Here is a 23,177-nt window from a genome sequence, read left to right on the forward strand (position 1 = left end):
AAGGGAATCACAGAAAACAAATGTTAAGGAAGGTATCCTAGAAGTACCAGATTTCAAACTATATTATAAAGGGATAATCACAAAAAATAATCTGGTACTGACTAAGAAATATAATAGTGGATCAGTGAACTAGTTTATGTAGACAATACATAGTAGTAAATAACCACAGTAATCTAATGTCTTTTAAACCCAAAGAGCCAAACTTTGGGAATGGATATCACTATTTGACAAAAATTACTGGGAAAACTGGAAAACAGTCTGGAAGAAATTAGGCATAATCAATATCTCACATCCTATGTCAAAATAAGGTCTCTTGCTGCTTACCATTCCTCACAAAGGATTCTCTATTTCCCATTATTTTCTATCTCTATAATCCTTGTACTGATTATCTATCCCCTATCCCTGGAATCTAGTCCCACCTTATGTCTGACTCTTAAAAATCCCTTGTTTCCTTCAAAAGTCTGTTTAATTGTCACCTTTTATATGAAGCTTTTATTTAAACTCCTGACTACTAGTGAGTGCTCTACTTTCCCAAATACTTTGTATCTATAAAGTACAGATTGGACAGCTCCCAACACATACCATATAGGGACACAGGATATTGTTACCTTGTTACATACAATAAGGAAAGGATAGAGAGCTCAGGATTCCCTTCTCTTTGGCTACCATACTTCTCTCACTGGCTTTTTATGGGGAAGATGAAGGTTATTACTGGGTCATAGGCTGTCACTGTCTCTGGTCCTTTTTTTTTTTTTTCACTTCCTCCTGCTTGCTAGCATTGCAGCTAGGAGAGGGCTCATTATTCTTCCAGATTTTTTAGCCCAGAGACTGTCTCCCCAGGGATTTTATGGTTTCCAGAATAATTATGACCCTCTATCTCAGATGCTTTGCACAATAAATACATAAAATGATGTTTATATATATATATATATTTGTTTGTAGTAAATCAGGGGAGGGAGAAAGTAATTTGATCAGCATGCCGAAATTTAATTTTTTTTTATTGCAAGGAATAGGAGATTCTAATAGAAAGTCATTAATTGATACCTTGTCTCAGCAGGGTAGAGGAAGTAGAGGGAAGGGGAGGAGTTGTCTCACCCAAATGAGTATTGTTCATGAGATAGCCTCCATACCCACAGCAACAATTCTGAGGTCATTTGGTATTTACATTTCCTCTGCATACAAGTGATAAAAAGACAAATTAGGAGTCTTAAAAGTTCATCAAATCTTCCCTCTTCTCTATCTTCTGATTCTTAGAAATATCCATAAACCAATCAAATTCACTTTCATGAAAATAAAACCACCAGACTTTCCCCAAAAACAGTAAGTACTATGAATTTTGGGAATCTGAGCCTCCTAACAGAAAGAGCTACATATATTTCATACATTTATTTTCCCAGATAGAGGGTAAATTCCTTGAGGACCTGAGTATTTCTGTTTTTATCATTGTTTCTCATATACCTAGCACAGCTCTGGCACATAGTAGGTACTTAAGAAAAACTTGCTGATTGTCTGAAAAAAGGTGCATCTGGATTAAAGCTTGTGTTGACCAAAATGCAATTAAACATTTTGAAAACAGGGGGCAGCTAGGTGGCGCAGTGGATAGAGCACCAGCCCTGAAGTCAGGAGGACCTGAGTTCAAACCTGATCCCAGACACTTAACACTTTCTAGCTGTGGACCCTGGGCAAGTTACTTAACCTCAATTGCCTCAAAACAAAACAAAAACATACTTAAAATGAAGTTAACTTTGAAATTCAGAATGACAGTGCATGTTTGTGTCACAAAACTAAAAGTATTGTGCCATTTTCAATCTAAAAATTCCTTTTAATTCTTCATGTTAATTTTTAAAAATAAAAATAAACAAATTTTAAAATAAAGATAATTTTAGAATAAAAATTAAAAAGTATAGCATTTTATTGTTAATGTAATTGGTCTTGAAATTACAACAAAGTGATTGAATGGGAAGAAAATCTCATTAAGCATTTACTATATGAAAGAATGTAATATGCACCCTGAAAGATCGATTTAAATCTGGGGACTCCAACTCATCAATAAGCAATGTCTCTGATAAATGGATGGAGCCATAAATTCCAAACCCCCATTTTGGGAGAGAGGTTAGCTCAGACATCTCCTTACCTCTTATGAGGCTATATTGCCCTGTGATTTGTCCAAGTTTTCCACCTTCCCATCGGTTGAATACTTTTCTCCTCCCCATTGTGTGTTATGTGAGGCAGGTGACCTTGCTCAGCCCTCCCTCACTTAAATTCAATTCACTTGCGTGTCATAACATCCCTTCCCTGATGTCAGGGTGCTCTTCAAGAATGAAGGACAAACAAAGGACAATTTTCAGATGATGAAATTGAAACTATTCCCACTCATATGAAAGTGTTCCAAATCACTATTGATCAGAGAAATGCAAATTAAGACAACTCTGAGATATCATTACACACCTATCAGATTGGCTAAGATGACAGTAACAAATGATGATGAATGTTGGAGGGGATGTGGGAAAACTGGGACACTGATGCATTGTTAGTGGAGTTGTGAAAGAATCCAACCATTCTGGAGAGCAATCTGGAACTATGCCCCAAAAGTTATCAAACTGTGCATACCCTTTGATCCAGCAGTGCTACTACTGGGCTTATATCCCAAGGAAATACTAAAGAAGGGAAAGGGACCTGTATGTGCCAAAATGTTTGTGGCAGCTCTTTTTGTTGTAGCTAGAAACTGGAAGATGAATGGATGTCCATCAATTGGAGAATGGTTGGGTAAATTATGGTATATGAAGGTTATGGAATATTATTGCTTTGTAAGAAATGACCAGCAGGAGGAATACAGAGAGGCCTGGAGAGACTTAAATCAACTGTTGCTGAGTGAAATGAGCAGAACTAGGGGATCATTATACACTTCAATAATGATACTGTATCAGGATGTATTCTGATGGAAGTGGATATCTTCAACAAAGAGAAGATCTAATTCAGTTCCAATTGATCAATGATGGACAGAATCAGCTACACCCAGAGAAGGAACACTGGGAAATGAGTGTAAACTGTTTATACTTTTGGTTTTTTTCCCCCAGGTTATTTTTACTTTCTGAATCCAATTCTTCATGTGCAACAAAAGTACTGTTCTGTCCTACATACATATATTGTATCTATAACATATTTAACATGCATTAGACTGCTTGCCATCTAGGAGAAGGGGTGGAAGAAGGGAAGGGAAAAGTCGGAACAGAAGTGAATGCAAGGAATAATGTTGTAAAAAGTTACCCAAGCATATGTTCTATCAATAAAAAGTTATAACAACATAAAAAAAAAGAATGAAGGACAAAATAACTCTTTCCTCATTAGATTGTAGGAGCTTGGTGGGTAGAGAGCTTGATATCCTATAGTTGCTTAATAAATGTTAATTGACTGCTTGAAATGCAAAAGCAAAGATAGTTTCTGCCTTCAAGAAGCTTAGATTTTAATGAGAACTATCAGTAGCTTATATTTTAATGAGAAAAATTATATATATAGGGAAATGGTAGCTGAGGAGGGTCTTGAAAATTACAGAGATATCTGTAGTCATCTAAGTCATTCAAGAGAATAGCAGACCCTTCAGCAGAAGTTCCAGAGAGAAAAGAGTTAAGACCTCTAGAGTATGACAAAATTGGTGTTGCCTAAAGATTCACAAGAATTTTTATATGTAAATACTCTAAGACTTGAATTATTCTTTTATTCTCATAGAACAGATCTGAAAACAGCTCCATTATGATTTTCTTCTTTAACCCATCTTCTTCCTGTTCAGAGATAAAAAGGCATATTTAGCCAAGGCCTGAGAGGCAGTAAATTCAGCTTAGGTCTATTAAGGGAAGAAAAGGCTAACACCAATGCATTTCTTGATTTCTTTCAATTTTCTTTCATTTTGCCCTCCATGTGAAAGATTTTACCCTTTCCTCAAAAATTAAAAAATATTATCAAGCCCCCCCATTTTCCCTCCCTATGGGGTAGAGGCATCATAGGTCTGGGGTAAATAGCAGCAGTCCTTGCAAGTAAATAATCTAATCTATTAGCGTTTTCTGCTTTATGAGAAATTGCATTTGATAGCCATTGCCTCAGGTTATGTATTTTGTCCCCAAGAATGAGAGGGGAAAAAAATGCAAAAGGATAAAGCAAACCCATTTAAGCAGAAAGTCACTGGGGAGAAAGAGCCCAGAACTGTCATCCAGTTAACTTGCCTTACATTTCTCATCTTTTTGTCATTAGAAGTTTTACTATGTATTCCCTGAACAAAAGCAATTACAATTGTAAATGCTTTAGGACTCAACATTGAAAAGGTAAAAATGGCTGTATTCATTTGTTGCTTTAACAGGAAATATGATGACTTAAGTCAAGAAGTATTTAGTTCATGAATTTTTGCATCCTGTTGATGTATACATTTCAGGAGATAATTTTTGTCTTGGGAAGGCCTGGATTTAAAGGAGTAAGTGTGGGTATAGGAAGAAAGGTATCCAGTTCTTCATTCATTATGTGATCTCAAGAAAGTAGGTGTGGATTTTATTCCATACAAAAAAAGAAAAGGAAAGGGGGAAAAAAAAGGACTGAGCTACACAAAAATTTACACAGCTGTTCTACTCTATCTGCATAATAGCAAAAACGTTGAAACAGCCTGTATGTCTGACAATTGGAAAATAACTGAATAATTTGGAGGGGAGGGGGTTTTTCCCTCACACAGAAACTCCTTCCATCAGCATAGACTGGCAACTTGGTTGTAATTTGTAGTTTTAGAGTTGCCTATGCACTAAAAAATAATGATTTATTTGCCCAGTATATGTACATAAAGCTGAACTTGAATTCAGATCTTCCAAGCACCAAGGTCATCTATCTTTTTACTACATTATATTATGAAATAATATAAAAAGTAATAAAATTAGTAATATAAAAAGATAAATATAAAGCAAAGGAATATTTCTTAAATGAAGTGAGACAACATAAACTCAAAACTGTAAATGTATATATTTTGACAAAAAATTATAGAGGAAAGGAAGGTAAAAAGGAAGGAAGGAAGGAAGGAAGGAAGGAAGGGAGGAAGGGAGGAAGGGAGGAAGGGAGGAAGGGAGGAAGGGAGGAAGGGAGGGAGGGAGGGAGGGAGGGAGGGAGGGAGGGAGGGAGGGAGGAAGGAAGGAAGGAAGGGAGGAAGGGAGGAAGGGAGGGAGGAAGGGAGGAAGGGAAAGAGGGAAAGAAGGAGGTAAGGAGAGAGGGAGAGAGGGAAGAGGGAGAGAGGAAGGGAGGAGAAGGCAAAGGAGGAAGGGAAGAAAAAAAATCATAAGAACTTCCAACAGGCCCAGAATAAAATACTTTTTGTTTTGTCTATTCTTTGTTTTGCCTATTCTTTAAAAAAAAATCAAAGAGGTTTGTTTTCATGTGAAATTTTGCTATTTGTCTTGTATGTTTGATTGTTGCTTTTTTAAAAGACTTGTACTTTAAATATTTTTGTTATTTCTATTATTTAAAGAAAGTAGCTAAGGGTATCAGAGTTCCAACTGATAAATTACCTGTTCTATTTAGGTTACTAGTACCTAGTACTAGTACTAATAGGGCCATTTTCTTTATGGAGTATTCTCAGACCTGTCTTTGTGCTTCCAGTTGACTAAGTGGAAGTTTTGGGGTCTTCTTCCAGCAGTTATGATTCAGAGCTAAAGGACTTCCATTTTGAGATGGTGAGTTTCTTAATTGGTAGCTAATGGATCAGTGAATGGACAAAAAAGATCTACCCTTTCCCTCTCGATTCCATTCTGGTTTAAATTGCACAGAATGATGTAGAGATTTATTTCCAAATTTTATTTTCAAATTTCCAGTGAAGTGGGTGGTGGCTTTCAATAGTCAACCTGATTGATAGAATCACTAGTTATAGCTCTAGAAATGAGCTAAATTGTGCTCTCAGTTGCCAAACTATGATCTCATTATAGAATATGATTTTTTTACACCATGTTCTGGTAAATAATTAAGCCGCCTCTCATGATTGGACGGAAGATAAAGACTACCTGAAAAATCAAGTGCAGTAGAGTATAAACTCCTTGAGTACAGAGATTGTTTTTCAATTCTGCCTTTGTATCTTCAGTGCTAAATATGATGCCTTGTATATAATATACCTCTAATTAAGTTATTGTTGAATTGAATTGAAATATTTAATGAAGACTTTGCTAAGGCTCTATTTTTATAGCAGTATAAGTTATTGTTGGTCCTTCCTTCGTACTCAAAGAAAACCAATAATTTCACAAGACTTGTGTGTGAAATGGATTTAAATGAGACAGAGTTGCTCAAAGTCAGTTAGCTTCCTTCTCTCCTCCAATTATCAAAGTTCAATGGCAAGATAAAAGTCAAGATGACTGACTGGTACTTTGGTTGCAGTGGATGAAATGGCCTTTCTAAATTAAGCTCTTTTCTAGACCTCAATTTCTCTGAAGTGACATTTATGCAATGATTAAATAAGAATCAAGACAAAAATGACTCATTTTACTATCACAAGTATCAAAGTCACACAAGTAGTGGAGATAAACCAAGAACTTAGATCTTTTAATATTAAGTTCAGTGTATTTTCCCTTATACTCACATATATTGCACTTCTGCTATCATGCAATTATTTTTTTTCTACCATTTTCTATTCAACTCTGATGGTATTATTTCCTGGAGCTGAAAGTAAATGCCATCAAACTTGGCTATATTCCAGGAAGACCCTGCCAAGAAAATGTTTATTCAAGCTGAAAAAAATCCCAGAGTTTTTAAAATGAGTTTGAAATTTGATCATACTTAAAAGAACCACTGAGAAGTATGAAAGACCTCACTAATTCATACTTCAAATAATTTCTGATCATTTGGACAGACACTGGCTTGAAACTTACCTCTGTTTTACATGCTTATTATTATTATGGTCCAAATTTATAGATAAACAAGATTTCTGGGGAAGAAGATATGTTTTTTGAAAACTTTGAAAGTAATATTATAAAAGAATTTTGTTTAGAAACTTGAAGCATTTTTCCCTAAGGACTTCATCTCCCAGAAGACTTTGGGATTAAAGAGTAGGGACTCTTAAAGTAACTTTCTAAAGGTTCATGCTCAAGAACACAGATATAACTGGACATAGACTGAAAATTAAGGACTAAGAAATTGAGAAAGATGGAGAAGGGTGAAATTTGCCAAAGGCACTATCTTTTTTTTTTTTTTTTTTTTGGAGTTAGGGAAAAGCAAATAGTACTTCCTATACCTGCATTGCTAAGGGTAGTTAATATAGACTTCAGCCATAAGCAGTACTAGTCACAGTGGAATAATAAGGTTCCTATCTAGTCAAGGTCATTAATGACCATGCTGCATAAAGAACCAGTGGATACAATGGATACAGCTTATGTAATTGAGCTTGTGGGAGAAATTCCACTTTCTTAACTGATGCTGATTGTCAGGAATGATTAGCTTTCCAAAGCTCTTTGGACGTCAGAAGGTTTGCATGAAACACTTAGACTTTGTTTCTTCTCTTGCATGCTTTTTATTTTTGCTATTTCCTTCTCTAACTCACTTTAAAATGAGGAAACTGAGGTAAAAATGGTTAAGTGACTTACCCAGAGTCACACAGGTAGTAAATGTCTGAAGACAGATTTGAATTCAGGAAGATGATTGAAGTCAGTGTTCTATCCACTGAGCCACCTAACACCTAGGAAGCAGTAAATAAAAGTAGCTAGTCAATTGGAAGCAGGAAAGACAAATTGATGTACTCAACAGTGTAAGGCAAGGTAAGGGGTTGATTCACAGCCATCCCTAACTTCTAGCTTCTCAAAGAAACAAAAATATAATTTAAAATATATATATATATATATACTATTATAAGTAGATAGTATGCTGCATGAGAATAGCCTTAATATACTATGGTTTTGTTATCAAGACAACTAATATGTGAATTGAAAATTAATCCTATCTCTTCACTAAATCTACCACTCAGTACTTTCTTTATTGTTGTTATTCAGTTGTTTCAGTAGCATCCAACTCTCTATGACCCCAGTGGGGATTTTCTTGGCAGAGATATTGGAATGGTTTGTCACTTCCTTCTCCAGCTCATTTTACAGATGAGGAAACTGAGGCACATAGGGTTAAATGACTCAGCTAGCAAGGTTCTGAAGTTAAAATTGAATTCAGGTCCTCCTTACTCAAGGACTGATTCTCTTATCCACTCAAATGGCAGACAATAGGCATTTAATAATTTTTTTTTTTAAATTCAATGAACTTATTTGTAGAGAGTTACCTTGGGCATTGAGAATTTAATGACTTGCCCAAGATCCCATACCTAGTAAATGTCAGAGGTCAGATTTGAATTCAGATCTTCTTGACTTTAAGACCAAAACTCTATCCAGTTGCCTCCAATATTTCTTAGCCTGGTTCAACTTACAAAACCAATTATAATGTGCAGTCATTTAAATTAATGTAAGCAATAAATCCACCTCCACTAAAATCTTACTCCATAGCTTCATTGTAATTTGTAAGCAACCTTGCCTTCCTGAAGACTAGGCCAGTAGAACATATATTGGCAGTTAGGACCTATTTCAAATGCTTCAAGTAACTGCCAAGCAAATCCAGTGCCTGGGGACTAGCCCGGCTAAATTCTAGGAAGCTGGCCATCAGTTAATGATTTTTTTTTACAGCAATAGAAACTCCCCAGAATATTTCTTAACAATGCTGTTTCTTATTTTCTAATAAGAATTGTAATTTGTGTCAGTGGTTGGTCTATCTATACTGATAAAATCATGGAGGGTTAATGTAAACAATTTCCACATTTCTCTTAAAATAATTCCATAATTTAGACTGTTCACTAGGTCATATATGTTCCTCCATTTTGGCCCAATAAATATTGTTTTACTGTATAAAATATATGTAGATATGGATATGTTAAACTACCATGCACATAGAAACAAAGGAACAACACAAAGAAACACATATACTCTTGTCTAATACAAAATTAATGTTCCCAAATCTTTCAGAAAATAAAACCCAGACTCAGTAACTACTTTCATTGTTTTAAGAAAATAATATAGTCCTCCAGAATCAGAAGTTATAGACATTTGAGAAAATGGGTATTTCAAGGATTTAATATAATCATATACCAATGTGTAGCTATATATCTTTAAAAATCAAAAAAGAACTTAGTAAAGAAAATTTTTGCCATAAGCTATGTAGATTTCAGAATGGAATGCTTAGAAATGTGCCCATTATGATTTTCTGCAAATATGCATGTATAAAACTGACTAACCTTTTAAAAGGTTCCCTCTCTATTTAGTAATCCCCTACTGTGTTCAGCATTTTTACTTCTAACAATCCAAAGGCAATCATCAGGTTTGAAATGCCACTTCTCCGCACCTTGTTTTCTTTCCCTTTTAAAATCCTTTAAAAAGTTGACCACTCTACCTTGTTGGTGAACAGATTAATATCTTAAGATTTGGAGTTCATCCTCCCCTCCTCCCCAATAAAGTTTCACTAGCATTTCATATTTGATGAACTTTTTTTCCATTTGTAATGAATGATTTATCCCTATCAACTCAGTGGTTTCCCAGGTGTCTCTTCTTTTTAACTCCAAAGAACTCATAGAATTTAATAGCTGGAAGGAAACTTAGAGATCATCTAGTTTAACTCTTGGATTTTACAAATGAGGAAACTGAAATTTTGCACTAATATGTAAAAACATGAGGTTGTTTTTATGGGATTTAAAAGTATATAAATGCATGTCTGCGTGTATTGCCCATGTAGGTTATATGTATGTTCACAGAGATTTGTCAAAATTAGCTTTTCAAGGAAGTATCATCCATCTCTCTCCAAGGGAGATTATTCCTGCCAGGAAGAATGCAAGAAATTGGGGCCATAAGGCTAGCTTATTCTGCCTTCCTCATAAATAAGACACTGGGCTAGAATTATGCTTATCTGCATCCCCTTCCAATATTATAGATCTTATGTAAATTATTCTCCTGGTCTTGCTCACTTTACTCTGCATCAATTTATACAATCCATCTCAGATCTCACTGATCATCTCAGATCTCATTCCTTTCATTATTCTTATGGCGCAATAATATTCCATTACCTTTACATACCATAATTTGTTCATCAGTTCTCCATTTAATGGGTCCCTTAATCACTAGGTTTTTTTTCCTTCAATAAAAAGTGTTGTTTTGTACACATTATCCCATTCTTCTTTCTTTGATCTCTTTCATGTATATGTTCAGTAGTATTAACACTAAATCAAGCAACATAATTTCAAATCTAAAGAATACAATATGGAGACAGTGAAATAAAAACATTGCTTTTCATTATTTGTCTGCTTTTCCCCCTATTTTTTTTTATCTTTCTCCTAATCCTTCATTCTCCGTCTGAATTTATTGTGATATTCATCACAATATAGAACCAAGGATTTGATATTATTTGCTGTGTTTATTGAATGAAATTTTACATTCCTTGTCCTGAATTTTAATATAGGTGAGAGAAATATTTTATATTCTTCCTTGTTAAAAGTAATTATGCTCATTTCTATTTTTGTGACTATATTTCCCCCATCTCACCCTATGGATCAGTGATTTTCAGTTAAAAAAAAAATCATCTCCATTTTTTTCTCTAATTTTTATATATCTTGCTACGTATTAAGTAAATGAATAGAATTTTTGAGCTAAATTAGTAACTTAAAGCTATGAAAATAACAATAGTTAATTCTTTATTATCTACATATTAGTCTCCTCCAGAAAATTTTTAAGTTCCCTATTGACTGCTTCTTATACATTTCTAGGATCTAAGATACTGTTGTGATGCAAATGGAATCATCAGGTACATAATAAGATTAGGAATTCATAGGATCATAGACAACAATGTTTTAGGGGCTAGAAGGAATGTATTCTTCATACAATTTAAAGTTTAATCTGCATTATTAATATTCCCTCCATCACTTTTTAAGTCTAAACAATAAACAAACAAAAAAAAAAAATCAAGGTCTTCCCCATTTATAAATGCTAACACTGAAAATTTAACAAATGGGAGAGTACAAGCCAGCTTCAGCACATCCTAAAGTTAAAGAGTTCAATGATATCATTTATAGATTATAGATATCATTTAGTTCAACACTCTTATTTCAGATATGAGGAACCCAATGCTCAAAGACATAAGGTTATATGCATTTTCATAGGATTTCTGATCAACATACTAGGAATATCAACCCACTCATTTGTTAAATTTGAATTTATTAGAGACTTTCTCAAGCTCATACAGGTCTACATGTGTGCTAGCTATCCTATGTGAGCACTCTTTGAGAGAAGTTTAAATAAATGTAATAAATTTTATAATTTATATATACATATATTATATATATAATTTAATAAATTAAATTTAAAGAAAGGACTAAATAACACAAAAAACAAGAGGGAATCAAAATTTTGCTGTTAAAAGTTTGTTTACAAATTGTTAAATATCTAAAAGACAGTCTGTAAAAGAGAAATAAAGCTAAACAATGAGAATTTTGTACTAATTGAAGAATAACCAGAAATGAAAATAAAACTATTAAAATTATAATGTGAACCAGAAGAAAATTTGAAATTGAGGTACGTGTAATGACAATTTAGATCAACAAACATTTTAAAGTGCTTACTGCATGTAGAGAGAGCACTCTGCTTGGTTCCAAGGGAATTTTAAGTTGTTAATGACCTTTCTCTTTTGAACTTCTCATATCACTAACTTTTATAATTCTCAAATTCATTCATCATGTATTATTTTGTATTGTGCTTAATAGTATAAACATAATACTCTCAGTAGAATGTAATGCCATTGGTTCCATCAAGAAAGTTTTTAAGATCCTTACTAGCTACTGCCAAAACAAATCAGGACTAACTATAAATAGATACATTTCAGTTCATTCACTCTAGAGTGTGACACGTGTTATCTGTAGGTGATGGACATGTATATCTCATAATTCCACAGGTGACATATATATATACATATATACCCATGTACATAAGCATATATATGCCATATATTGCCTAGTATTTGTTTATTATATAGCATATAATAGATTACAATATATAATATGAAAAAACTCATTTTCTGTTTTCTTACTCTCATTAGATCATGTAGCTAGAAGAAAATTTTATAATTATATATTATATTGTTGTTATTTGTTGTTTGTCCGTCATTCTCAAAGAAGACTAACAACATCAGAAGAGTGATGTTTTAACTTGCAAGCAAATTGCATTTAAGTGAAATAAATTTGTGCAAAATCATCATGCCCACTCTCTCTTCCAAAGTCATCAAAGTCGAACAGCAAGACATAGGTCGGGTCAACTGGAGATGGCGTCATATTATATAATAATATAACATCATATTCTATATATAATTGTATATACACAGATATAGATGGATACATCTATACCTATACATACATCCATATTTTTTCTCCTCCTGAGAGAATAAAAGAAAAAATGTATTTCTTATAAAGTAGTTTTACAAGGAAAAGCACTTAGTGAAACAAAAGAGAGGAGACTTAAATGTTACTAAAGAAAGAACATGTCCTTGTTAGCATTGTTATTTAGACAGAAAACAGAAAACTTTTTTATCAGTTAGTCAAAAAACATTTGTTAATGGACTCCTATATATTTTATCAGACAAGATGAAGCAAAAGGAACAACTTTTTTGAGTTATTTCAAGGTTCTTGAGGTTGTCTTTTGTAGTCATAAAGTATAATTAAGGGGAAGGGAGACATTGAAAAAGAGACATTTTGCTAAGACTTCCCATAGCAAAAAACAACAACTGGCAAATACAGAACAAAATAGAATGAGTTACTCTTTGGCTTTTAAAAAATCCTTTTTTCAAAAGTATCAAAGAGCTTTGCAGCTCCTCTGATAAGCCCTAATATTACCAAAAGATATCTCCCTCTCTATATCTATCTATCTATCTATATCTATCTATAAATAGATAGATATAGATATAGATATAGATATACAAGATATATATATATGTAATATATATATACACACATACACACACACATCCACACATGTTTTATGTGGAGGGAACCTTAGAAGTCAATAAGTCCAATGCCCTCATTATAAATGAGTCACTTGAAGGCTGTGAACCTTGACTAAGGTAACACCAATCTTAAACAGTAGATCCCTGCCTGCAACCCAAGTCTTTGGATGCAAACTTGGTACTCTTTCATCCCTTTAGAGTAAGAGAAACTAAAGGGATTATCTTGTGTGGCCAATGGTCAAAAGATGTAGAAAGATTATAAAAAAAAAAAAAAAAAAGGAACAGGAACAAGAAGAGATTAAAAAATTAGCAATTATTTGATTCCCAATTTATCTTAGAGACAGTAACTTTAAAGGGTGAGATAGATGATAAATTTTAAAGGATTTCCTGTTGTTTGTCCTTCTGTCTGTGGTACCTTCAGGGAGGTGATACTATGTGAACTGGACTGAAGTGGGGAAGGGCTAAGCAAGGTCACCTGCCCAGGTCCAATAGCAAGAAATAGGTCAAGATGAGCGTAGATGATGGTGAATGCAGTGGGAGACCTTGGCCTATTTATTCAAGTTCCTTACCAAGTCTCATTTTGACTATAAAGCATATAAAAAGTGAAAGATGGACACGTGGAGGCAGAGATATAGCTAATTTTTGTTTTGCTTTTTCTAAAAGGTTGGCTATGAAAAGAAGGACCAAACTTGAGAGAATGTAAATTTTTTTCCTTAAGGATGATGGTGGCAATCCAGGCAAGTTAGGAAGTAGCAGGGTTGGAGCTAATAAATAAAGAAAAAAAATTTTAATGAAATAGAATTAGAACACTATCAAAGGAAGGGGAAAAAATTAGTTAAATGCCTAATATGTGCCAAACACTGTTCAGTTCTATTTGACTCTTCATAATCCCCTTTGAGGTTTTCCTAGCAAAGATAGTAGAGTGGTTTGCCATTTCCTCCTCCAGTTCGTTTTACAATTGAGTAACTGAGGCAAACTGAGGATTAAGTGACTTGCCCAGGATTTGATGAGACTTCATGACTCTAGGTCTATCCACTGTACCACCTAGCTGCCCTCAAAACCCTGTGCTAAGTTTTGTTTTCTTACTCATTTTTTTTCTTTTTAATCTGATTTTTTTTCTTGTGCAGCAAGAGAATTTTATATGTTTACACATATTGGATTTAACATATATTTTAACATGTATAACACATATAGGATTATTTGCCTTCTGGGGAGGGGATGGCTGAAGGATGGGAAAATCTAAAACACAAGGCTATGAAAAAATTATCCGTGCATATATTTGAAAATTAAAAAAAAGATTTAATTTACAAATACTATTCATTTAAACCTCACTTTGGGAAGTAAGTCCTATAATTCCCATTTTACAGTCAAGGAAACAGAGGTAGACAGAGATTAAGTGATTTGCCTTGCAACACATAGTGAGTAAGCATTTGAGTTCAAATTTGAACTCTGATATCCCTGATACCATACTCTAATCGTCCTCCAAAGGCAGGGAAGAGCACAGAACAAGAAATATGAATTGAAGATAAACTTAATCATTTCTATAATATTGCCTTGGAGCCAGTCCTAGCCTCCTTAAAAGGAATATATGTCTAAGTTCTGGTAAAATCCATTGAAAGCTATTCTTCAATCCTTCCACTTGGGACTGGAAATATAAACCTGCAACTGGAAGAACAGCCTGGATAAATCCAAAGAAGGAACAGTGTGACTGAGAACAGAATTGATTTGTTATTTTCTCTTTTTCATATGTATCCTGGTTTGTACAGTGCACACTCATATATTCTGTGCCTGCTTCCTGGAACTCTGAGGTCCTGCATCCAACCCTGGAAGACTCATTGCTGAAAAACTTCAATTTGGCTTCGGAGCTGAAAGAGCTAGGACTCAGAGTACCTTTTTAAAAGATGACATAGTTTCTGTCTAGCCATGTCTGGGTTATGGCTTTCCATCAGCAAAATGTAACTTCAGTGAGGGGTAAAGAAGAAAAGCTTCCCTTCTCCCTCTCTACATAACAGTGATTTCACTCACACAGCACCTAGGACCCTGGGATTTAACCTGGAGAGCTGCCTTTCCTTTTCCAGTTGCTTCCTTGCCTTTAGTCTGTGAATGGGGGCAACAGCTTCTAAGAGAGAGCAGCAGCAGGAGCAAGTTACCTGGCAAAAAGGGAAGTATCTGCAGGGGAGTGATCAGCACCAGGAAGCTTAAAGCAGGAGCTGATCAGAAAATATCCAAAGGAGAGGAAATGTAAAATGCTTAATGAACAACTTATTTTTATATTTTTCACTTATTAATATAAGTGACATCCAATGATAATGCAAAGATAATTTTCAACTTCATTTTTGTAAGATTTTGAGTTTCAAATTTTTCTCCCTCCCTTCCCAAGACATGTACATCACATTAAACATATTTCCATATTAGTCATGTTGTGAAAGAAGAATCAGAACCCAAGGGAAAAACCACAAGAAACAAAAAACAAATTTTAAAAAATGAAAATAATATACTTTGATATGTATTCATATCCTCCATAGTCCTTTTTCTGGATATGGATGGCATGAATGAATAGTCTTTTAAAAACAGTTTCATGTCTTACTGAGTTTTAACTACTAGCCTCCCAGGAGATTGTACCATTATTATAAGTTGTTACTTAATTTTGCCCTATTCATTCAACTAATTAATCTTGTGAATATTTTATTTTATAAAGTATGCTCTGATCTCACTCTCCCAGAGCAAGGAGCTTAATCTACTCCTCCTTCTGGGACTATTGGAAGGTACCTCTTAGGGTTTGATTTATCTCTTCTCAGCTAGGCAACTAGGTGAATAGAATGTGAAACTTGGAGTTAGAAAAACCTAAATTCAAACATTGCCTCAGACACTTGCTGTGTGATACCACTTACATCATTTAACTTCTCATTATCTTAGTTTCTTATTTGAAATGATAATGGCATCTAATTCACAGGGTTGTTTTCAGGATTAAATGAATTAATATATGTAAAAATGATATGTAAATGCTATCTATTATTGTTATTATTATTATTATTATTCTTTAATGACTTCAACTCAATTCCCATTCCCAGGGTCCTGCTCCCCCCCCACACACATACACATACAGACACATACTCCCTCTATTAGCTGCCAATGACTGATTAGTTCCATTTAACCACTTAATACCAATTAATTTTTATTCAGGGATATCTATATTTACATATAGATATCCCTATATATAGATAAAGATATAAATAGATATATAGCTATCTCAAGAACAAAAGTACAAACTTTTTGATAATATTTATAAAATTTTGATTTCTGATGAGAATGGGTTCCTATCTAGCACAAATTTTATAAAATTTATAATTTATACATCCAGATGTGACATCTGCTATTATTGGGGTGAGTTCCAAAGAACCCTCAATCTTAGACTGAATGTAAAACTCAGGCTGAATTCTGCTCCCTAACTCCCTCCAGTTCAGTCTCTTCACTTTTCTAACAGTCTTTAAGCATTTCACCTAAAACAAACAAAAACAAACCCTTCCCCCCAAGACAAAATGGGCTAGTGGGGCTACATGTTAAGTCTTGGAGGAAGAGGGTCCAAGACCTCTCTCCCTGATGGCATTGTCTCTCACCAGACTCCAGGGAGAGCAAAGCTATGTATGACCCAGGTTCTGATTGGTTACACAGATAATCAAAAAGGTTGTGATTCACCAAGTAGTTAGCAGACCAGAAACAGTTTGAGAATATCTACAAATACCCCAAGCTTCTCAGAAACTTTTTTATTACCAGTCATCAGACTCTCCTGGAAGCTTGCCTCTTGCTTATAAGAAGTAAGATCAGATACACTCAATGCATATGTCAGTTCTCTGTTGCATTATGTTTATTGTTGTCTATATCAGAATAAATGTCCTTTCAATCAAACAACAAGCATTTTTCAACACTTCTATGTGTCAGGCATTCTGTTAAACAATAAGAAAAAAAAAAAGAAAAAAACAGTTTCTGCTTTTTCAACATACTTTCAGTTAAATAGAGAAGGCCACATGTAAACAGTTACATGTAAGAAAGAAAGAGACTGAGAGAGACAGAGACAGAGAGAGAAAGAGACAGAAAGAGGAGAGAGACGAAGAAGACTGAAAGAGACAGACAGAGGGACAGACAGAAAAGGGGACAGAGACAAAGCAGACTGAAAGTGAGAGGGAGACAGAAAGAGAAAAAGACAGAGAGAGAGACAGACAGAGACAAAGAAGACAGAGATAGACAGAGATAGAGAGACAAAAACTGAAAAAGAGAGGAAACAGACTGAAATATAACTTATCTTTATAGGTACAATCGATACACATCTATCTATTATTGATCTTTCTATTTTTACAAAACAAATTGAAGATAATAGACAGAAGGCATTAACATTTAGGGGGATCAAGAAAGGCTTCTTAGAGAAGGTAGGGTTTGAAGGGAGTCAGTACTTCAAGTCCAAGGGAAAGGGAAGAGGATTTTAGACATAGAGATATCTAGTGAAAATACTCAGACTTAGGAGACACAAGGTCTTGTTTGAAGAACAGAAAAGTAGACTGTCACTAAATTTCAGAGTACATGGTAGAGAATAGATAGAGTGAAAAACATATTAGGGAACCAGGTTTTAGAAGACTTTAAAAAAGGGGTTTTTATATTTTATCCTGGAATTGATAGGGGACCACTAGAGTTCATTAAACAGGAGAGGGTGACATATGATCAGAACTATATTTTAGGCAGATTAATTTAATAGCTGAGAGGAAGATAGATTGGAGTTGGAAGAGACTAGAGGCAGGAAGGTCAGCCAGAAACATCAGAGAAGAAAAGGAGGTGTTTGTGAAAGATGCTCTGAAGGTAGACTCATGTAGACATGGCAACAGATTGGATATGGATGGTTTAAATCTAGGTAACTGAGAAGATGGTGGGGCCCTTAATAGGAACAGCAAAGTTAGAGAGTGGGGGTGAAGGGGAAGATTTTAATTTCTATTTTGGATGTGATCAGTTTAAGGTATCTATTGGATATCCAGTTCTAGATGCTCAATAAGCAATTAGAGATACAAGACTAGGTTAGGAGAGAAGTTAGGGATGAATAAATTGGGGAATCACCAACATAGAGATAATAATTGAATGCATGAGAGTTGATGAGATTATAAGAAAAGAATATAGGGGGAGAAAAGATGAAGGCCCAGATCAGAGTCTTAAAGGACTTTAATGGTCTGCTAAGGAATGATACGGACAGAGAACCAGTAGAGAGACTGAGAAGACAAGTAGGAGAAAACCCAGCAGAGAATAATATTCCAAATAATAAAAGAAAAGAGAATATCAAGAAGAGGATAAATGAGAGTGTCAAAGGCTGCAGAGAGGTCAAGAAGGATAAAGATTAGGGGGAAAGTCAGTAGGTTTGGTTATTTAAAAGCCATTGGTAACTCTGGAAAGAGTAATTTTAGTTGAATAATGAAGTCAGATTAGGACTACAGTAAGTTAAGAAAAGAGTGAAAGGAGAGGAAATAGAAGCTTTGGTTATAGATAACTTTCTTGAGAAAGTCACAAGAAAGGAGAAATATAGGCTTATAACCAACAGGAGTGGATGGATCAAGGAAGGGTTTTTTGAGAATGAGGGAGATAGGGACAGATCTGTAGGCCATAGAGAAGTAAACAGTAGGCAGGGAGAGTTTAAAAATAAGTGACAGGAAAAAATAAAATAAAATCTTTTACGTAGTGTGAGATGAGAAACAGGAGAAAAGAGATCATACCATTCCTATTGTTATCTAAATACTATTTACTTGAAGACAGGGACTATCTTTTGCTTCTTTTTGTAACCTCAGAACTTAGTTCAGTGCCTGGCATATAGTAGGTGTTTAATAAATGTTTATGATTGATTGATGAATTCAAGTCTGTGATAAGAACCAAAAGGTAATATTGTTCCTATTTGGGGGTATGTTAAAGAGCTAAGAAGTATGAGAAGTGAGTGGAATCTAATCCCTTAAATAGAGTCAGATTTTCTCAGAGCTGAACCCAAGAAAACTGTAGTAGATGAAAAAAGAACAAAGAATATGGTGTTCTAACTCCTATGTGTCTAACCCTAACTCCTATGTGTCCACTGAACAGGGTCTCTGCTCAAAGCCAAATATAGATGAAATGGCGATGATACAGAGCCAGTAGGATGGTACTGTGGAGAAAATACTGGCTCTGGAGTCAGGAAGACCTGAATTCAAATCCAACACCAGAATTTGGGTATGATACCCTGTGACACTGGGCAAGTCAGTTAATTTTGTTTGCCTCAGTTGTCTTTCCTGCAAAATGTGCTAGAGAAGGAAGTGGCAAGCCACTCCAGTATTTTTTCCAAGAAAACCCTAAAAGGGGTCATGTTTCAGACATAAATACAACAAGTGAACCACAACAGATAGCAAGTGGTGGGAGAAGAATTGGATTCCTTCCCCTTTGTGTATCACAATCTAAAGGTACAAAACCAGTTACCACTGATTAATGGCACCAAGTATTATTGTTACCACATTTCAACCCAAAGCAACCTCCCAACACTGTTTACATAGTCATGGAAAGTCCAAAAAGACAAAGTTTTAATACTGGACATTTCCAGCTCTTCCATTCATTCTGTATATACACTCTTTAACTCAATCAGGTCAAAAAAGAGACATACAGTGTGATATAACCTTCACTCAATTCTTTGGCATCTATAATTTGCATTGGATTGTAATTGTAATGTACAGTGTAGAATTAGCCCTTTTTCTTTAGATGGGAATTGTGTAGGCTTGAAGGATTGGTAAGAAAGAGGCAGCTGCTTAATATATGTGTGACATGACAGGGTACTTCAATATGGGGAGGAAAAGGTACCCATTTCCTTTGGCTAGCTCAAAGACATTATTTCCCATTCACAGATCCATTTAGCTTCCTAATAATTAAGCAAATCCATGTTGAGACAGTTTAATACTATTTAACAAATTAAAGTCACTTTCTCTGGGCTACTGACAAATCAAAAGGACAATATATTTCTTTTCAAATTGGGACAGTGACTTGAAATGAAATTGATTTCTTTTTGTATTATAATTACTAAGGACGACTAGAAAGCCAGTTTAATGTTATAGGTACAAATCCAAATCCAATATTCTATAATAAGCAATGGGAGAAATGCTATCATTTTCAGTTTTTGGAGTTTTATGCAATTGTCATTCATATTGTCAATTTATAGTAGTAACTCTCAGACTTTTTTTTGTTGTTTTCTTTGTTGATTCTTCATTTTTATTTCAAAAAAAATTTAAATAATATTTTCTTTTCTACCAATTATATGTAAAAGCAATTTTTAACATTCTTTTTAAAGTTTTAGTTCCAAATTATTTCTCTGCCTTCTTCCCTCCTTGATCTGGTAAGCAATTTTATATAGGTTATACGTGTGCAATCATGCAAAATATATTTCCATATTAATCATGGCGTGAAAGAAGACAGAGATTAATACAGACATGCACACACACACAAACGAAAAATAGTATATTTCAATTTGCATTCAGTTCTTTCTGGAGGTGGATAGTACTAATTTTCAAGAGTCCTTTGGAATTATCTTGGATCATTATATTTTTGAGAATAGCAATAATAATCAATTATTATTTTATACAATATTGCGGTTGCTGTGTACAATGTCCTAAAGCTTCTACTCACTTCACTTTTTAACAGTCCATGAAAATCTTTCCAGGTTTTTCTGAAATCACCCTGCTTTTCATTTCTTATAACACAATAGTATTCCCATTGCAATCATATACCAAAACTTGTTCATTTACTCCCCAACTGATGGACATCCCTTTAATTTCCAATTCTTTGATACCATAAAAAGAGCTCCTGTAAATATTTTTGTACATATATGTCATTTTCCTTTTTAAAAAAATCTTTTTAGGATACCAATCAAGTAGTAATACTGATGGATTAAAGGGTATACAAAATTTTATAGCTTTTTGGACATAGTGCCTAATTGCTTGAATGGTTGAACAAGTTCACAATTCCACCAACAGTGCAACAGTGTCCCAATTTTTCCACATCCCCTCCAAATTATTTTCCTTTTCCATCACATTATCCCCTCCAACATTTATTATTTTCCTTTTCTGTCACATTGGAATTGTTTTAATTTGCATTTCTCTAATCAATAGTGATTTAGAACATTTTTTAATATGTCTATAAATGGTTCTGAATTCTTCATCTAAAAACTCCCTGCTCATATCCTTTGACCATTTCTCAATTGAGGAATGAATGAATGCTCATTTGACTCAGTTCTGTATATATTTGAGAAATGAGAGATTACTTACTGTAAAAAAAAAAAAAATTCCTTTCTGCTTTTCTTCTAATCTTAGTTGCATTGGTTTTGTTCATTCAAAAATCTTTTTTTTTTTTTTTTTTTTTTTTTTTTTTAGTTTTGAAGGTGATTTATTTTATTTTTTAAGCTTTTTATTTTCAGAACATATGTATAGTTTTCAATATTCATCTTCACAAAATCTTGTGTTCCAAATTTTTTTCTCCCTCCCTTCTCCTCACTCCCTTCTCTAGATAGCAAGTAATCCAATATATGTTAAATATGCAAGTCTTCTTTATATATTTCCACAATTATCATACTGCACAAAAAAATCAGATGAAAAAGGAAAAATGAGGAAAAAAAGAAAATGCAAACAAATAACAACAACAAAAAAATGAAAATACTATGTTGTAATCCACACTTAATCCCACAGTCCTCTCTCAGATGCAGATGGCTCTCTTTATCACAAGACAATCAGAATTGGCCTGAATCACCTCATGGTTGAAAAAAGCCACATCCATCAGAATTGATCATCATATAATCTTGTTGTAACTGTGTACAATATTCTCTTGGTTCTACTCACTTCATTTAGCATCAGTTCATGTAAGTCCGGGCATTTCTGAAATCATCCTCTTGATCATTTTTTATGGAATGTTATATTTCTATAACATTCATATACCATAACGTATCCAACTATTCTCCAACTGATCGGCATCTGCTCAGTTTCTAGTTTGTCACTACAAAAAAAGGCTGCTACAAATATTTTATACAAAATTTAATATAAACCCAATTATCCATATTGTAATTTGTAATGCTTTCTATCACTCGTTTATTCACCTATTCATTATTTTTTATCCCTATTAACAAACAACATAAGACTTGTTTAGAAAAGAAACTATCAATACACCTAAATATTTTAGGGTTCTTTGTAGTGCAGTTTTAGACATACGCATCTATAAAAATCTGACATGAGGGCTGGCTCTCTTTCTCTTTGAAGTGGATAGTATATTAGAAATGATAAAAAGAGGGGCCTTGTGTAGAATAATTATCTACTCAACTCCCTTCCTCCACCAAGATGCTGGATTTTTATCTTTTAAAATAGTATTTTTCTCAATTACATATGAAGATAAGTTTTAACATCCATTTTTACAAGATTTTGAGTTAAAATTTTTCTCCTTTCTTCCTTCCTTTCCCTCTTCCTAAAATGATAAGCAATTTGATTTGGTTATACATGTGCTATCATGTAAAAGCTATTTCCATTATTAGTCACACTTGTGAAAGAAGAAACAGATCAAAAAAAATCCATGGAAAAGAATAAAGTAAGTTTGTTTTTTTTTTTAAGTGTGTTTCAATCTGCATTCAATCTTTGTCTAGATGTGGATAGCATTTTTCTTCTTGAGTCCTTTTGTACTTGTCTTGGATTTCTGAGCCGACTTATTCAGAATTGACCAACACATAATATTGCTGATATATACTGTGTACAAAGTTTTCCTGGTTCTGCTCATTTCACTTTGCATGAGTTTATACAAGTTTTTTTCTTAGTTTTTTTTTCTGAAATCTACCTGTTTATCATTTCTTATTTCCGTATAGTATTCCATTACATTCATATACCACAGCTTGTTCAGCTGTTCCCCAACTGATGGGCATGCTCTCAATTTCCAATACTTTGCCACCATGAAAAAAGCTGCTATAAATATTTCCCCCTTTTTATGATCTCTTTGGGATACAGATTTAGTAGGTACTGGATTTTTAAATGTATTTTAATGTATTAGGCACTTTGAAAATTTCTCTTGATGGTAAAAAAAAAAAAAAAGAGTATTTTTGGATTTTGGTCTCTTTTATGAGGTCTAAAAATGATCCAAAGAACCAATGAAGA

General features: G+C 34.0%; 1 long non-coding RNA gene across 2 annotated transcripts in view; it reads right to left on the bottom strand.

Moving 5' to 3' along the window:
* Window positions 1-3,692: 3,692 nt before the first annotated feature.
* LOC141559509 (uncharacterized) overlaps window positions 3,693-23,177 on the bottom strand; it is a 39,677-nt gene continuing 20,192 nt past the window's right edge. For both annotated transcript variants that reach the window (XR_012487451.1, XR_012487452.1), the window contains exons 3-4: window positions 7,593-7,684; window positions 3,693-3,779 (exon numbers count right to left, since the gene is read on the bottom strand). This is a non-coding gene — a long non-coding RNA (uncharacterized LOC141559509). The remainder of the gene's footprint in view (window positions 3,780-7,592; window positions 7,685-23,177) is intronic.

The sequence above is a fragment of the Sminthopsis crassicaudata genome, chromosome 3 (genome assembly GCF_048593235.1).
Source record: "Sminthopsis crassicaudata isolate SCR6 chromosome 3, ASM4859323v1, whole genome shotgun sequence".
In the NCBI taxonomy this organism is placed as follows: Eukaryota; Metazoa; Chordata; class Mammalia; order Dasyuromorphia; family Dasyuridae; genus Sminthopsis; species Sminthopsis crassicaudata.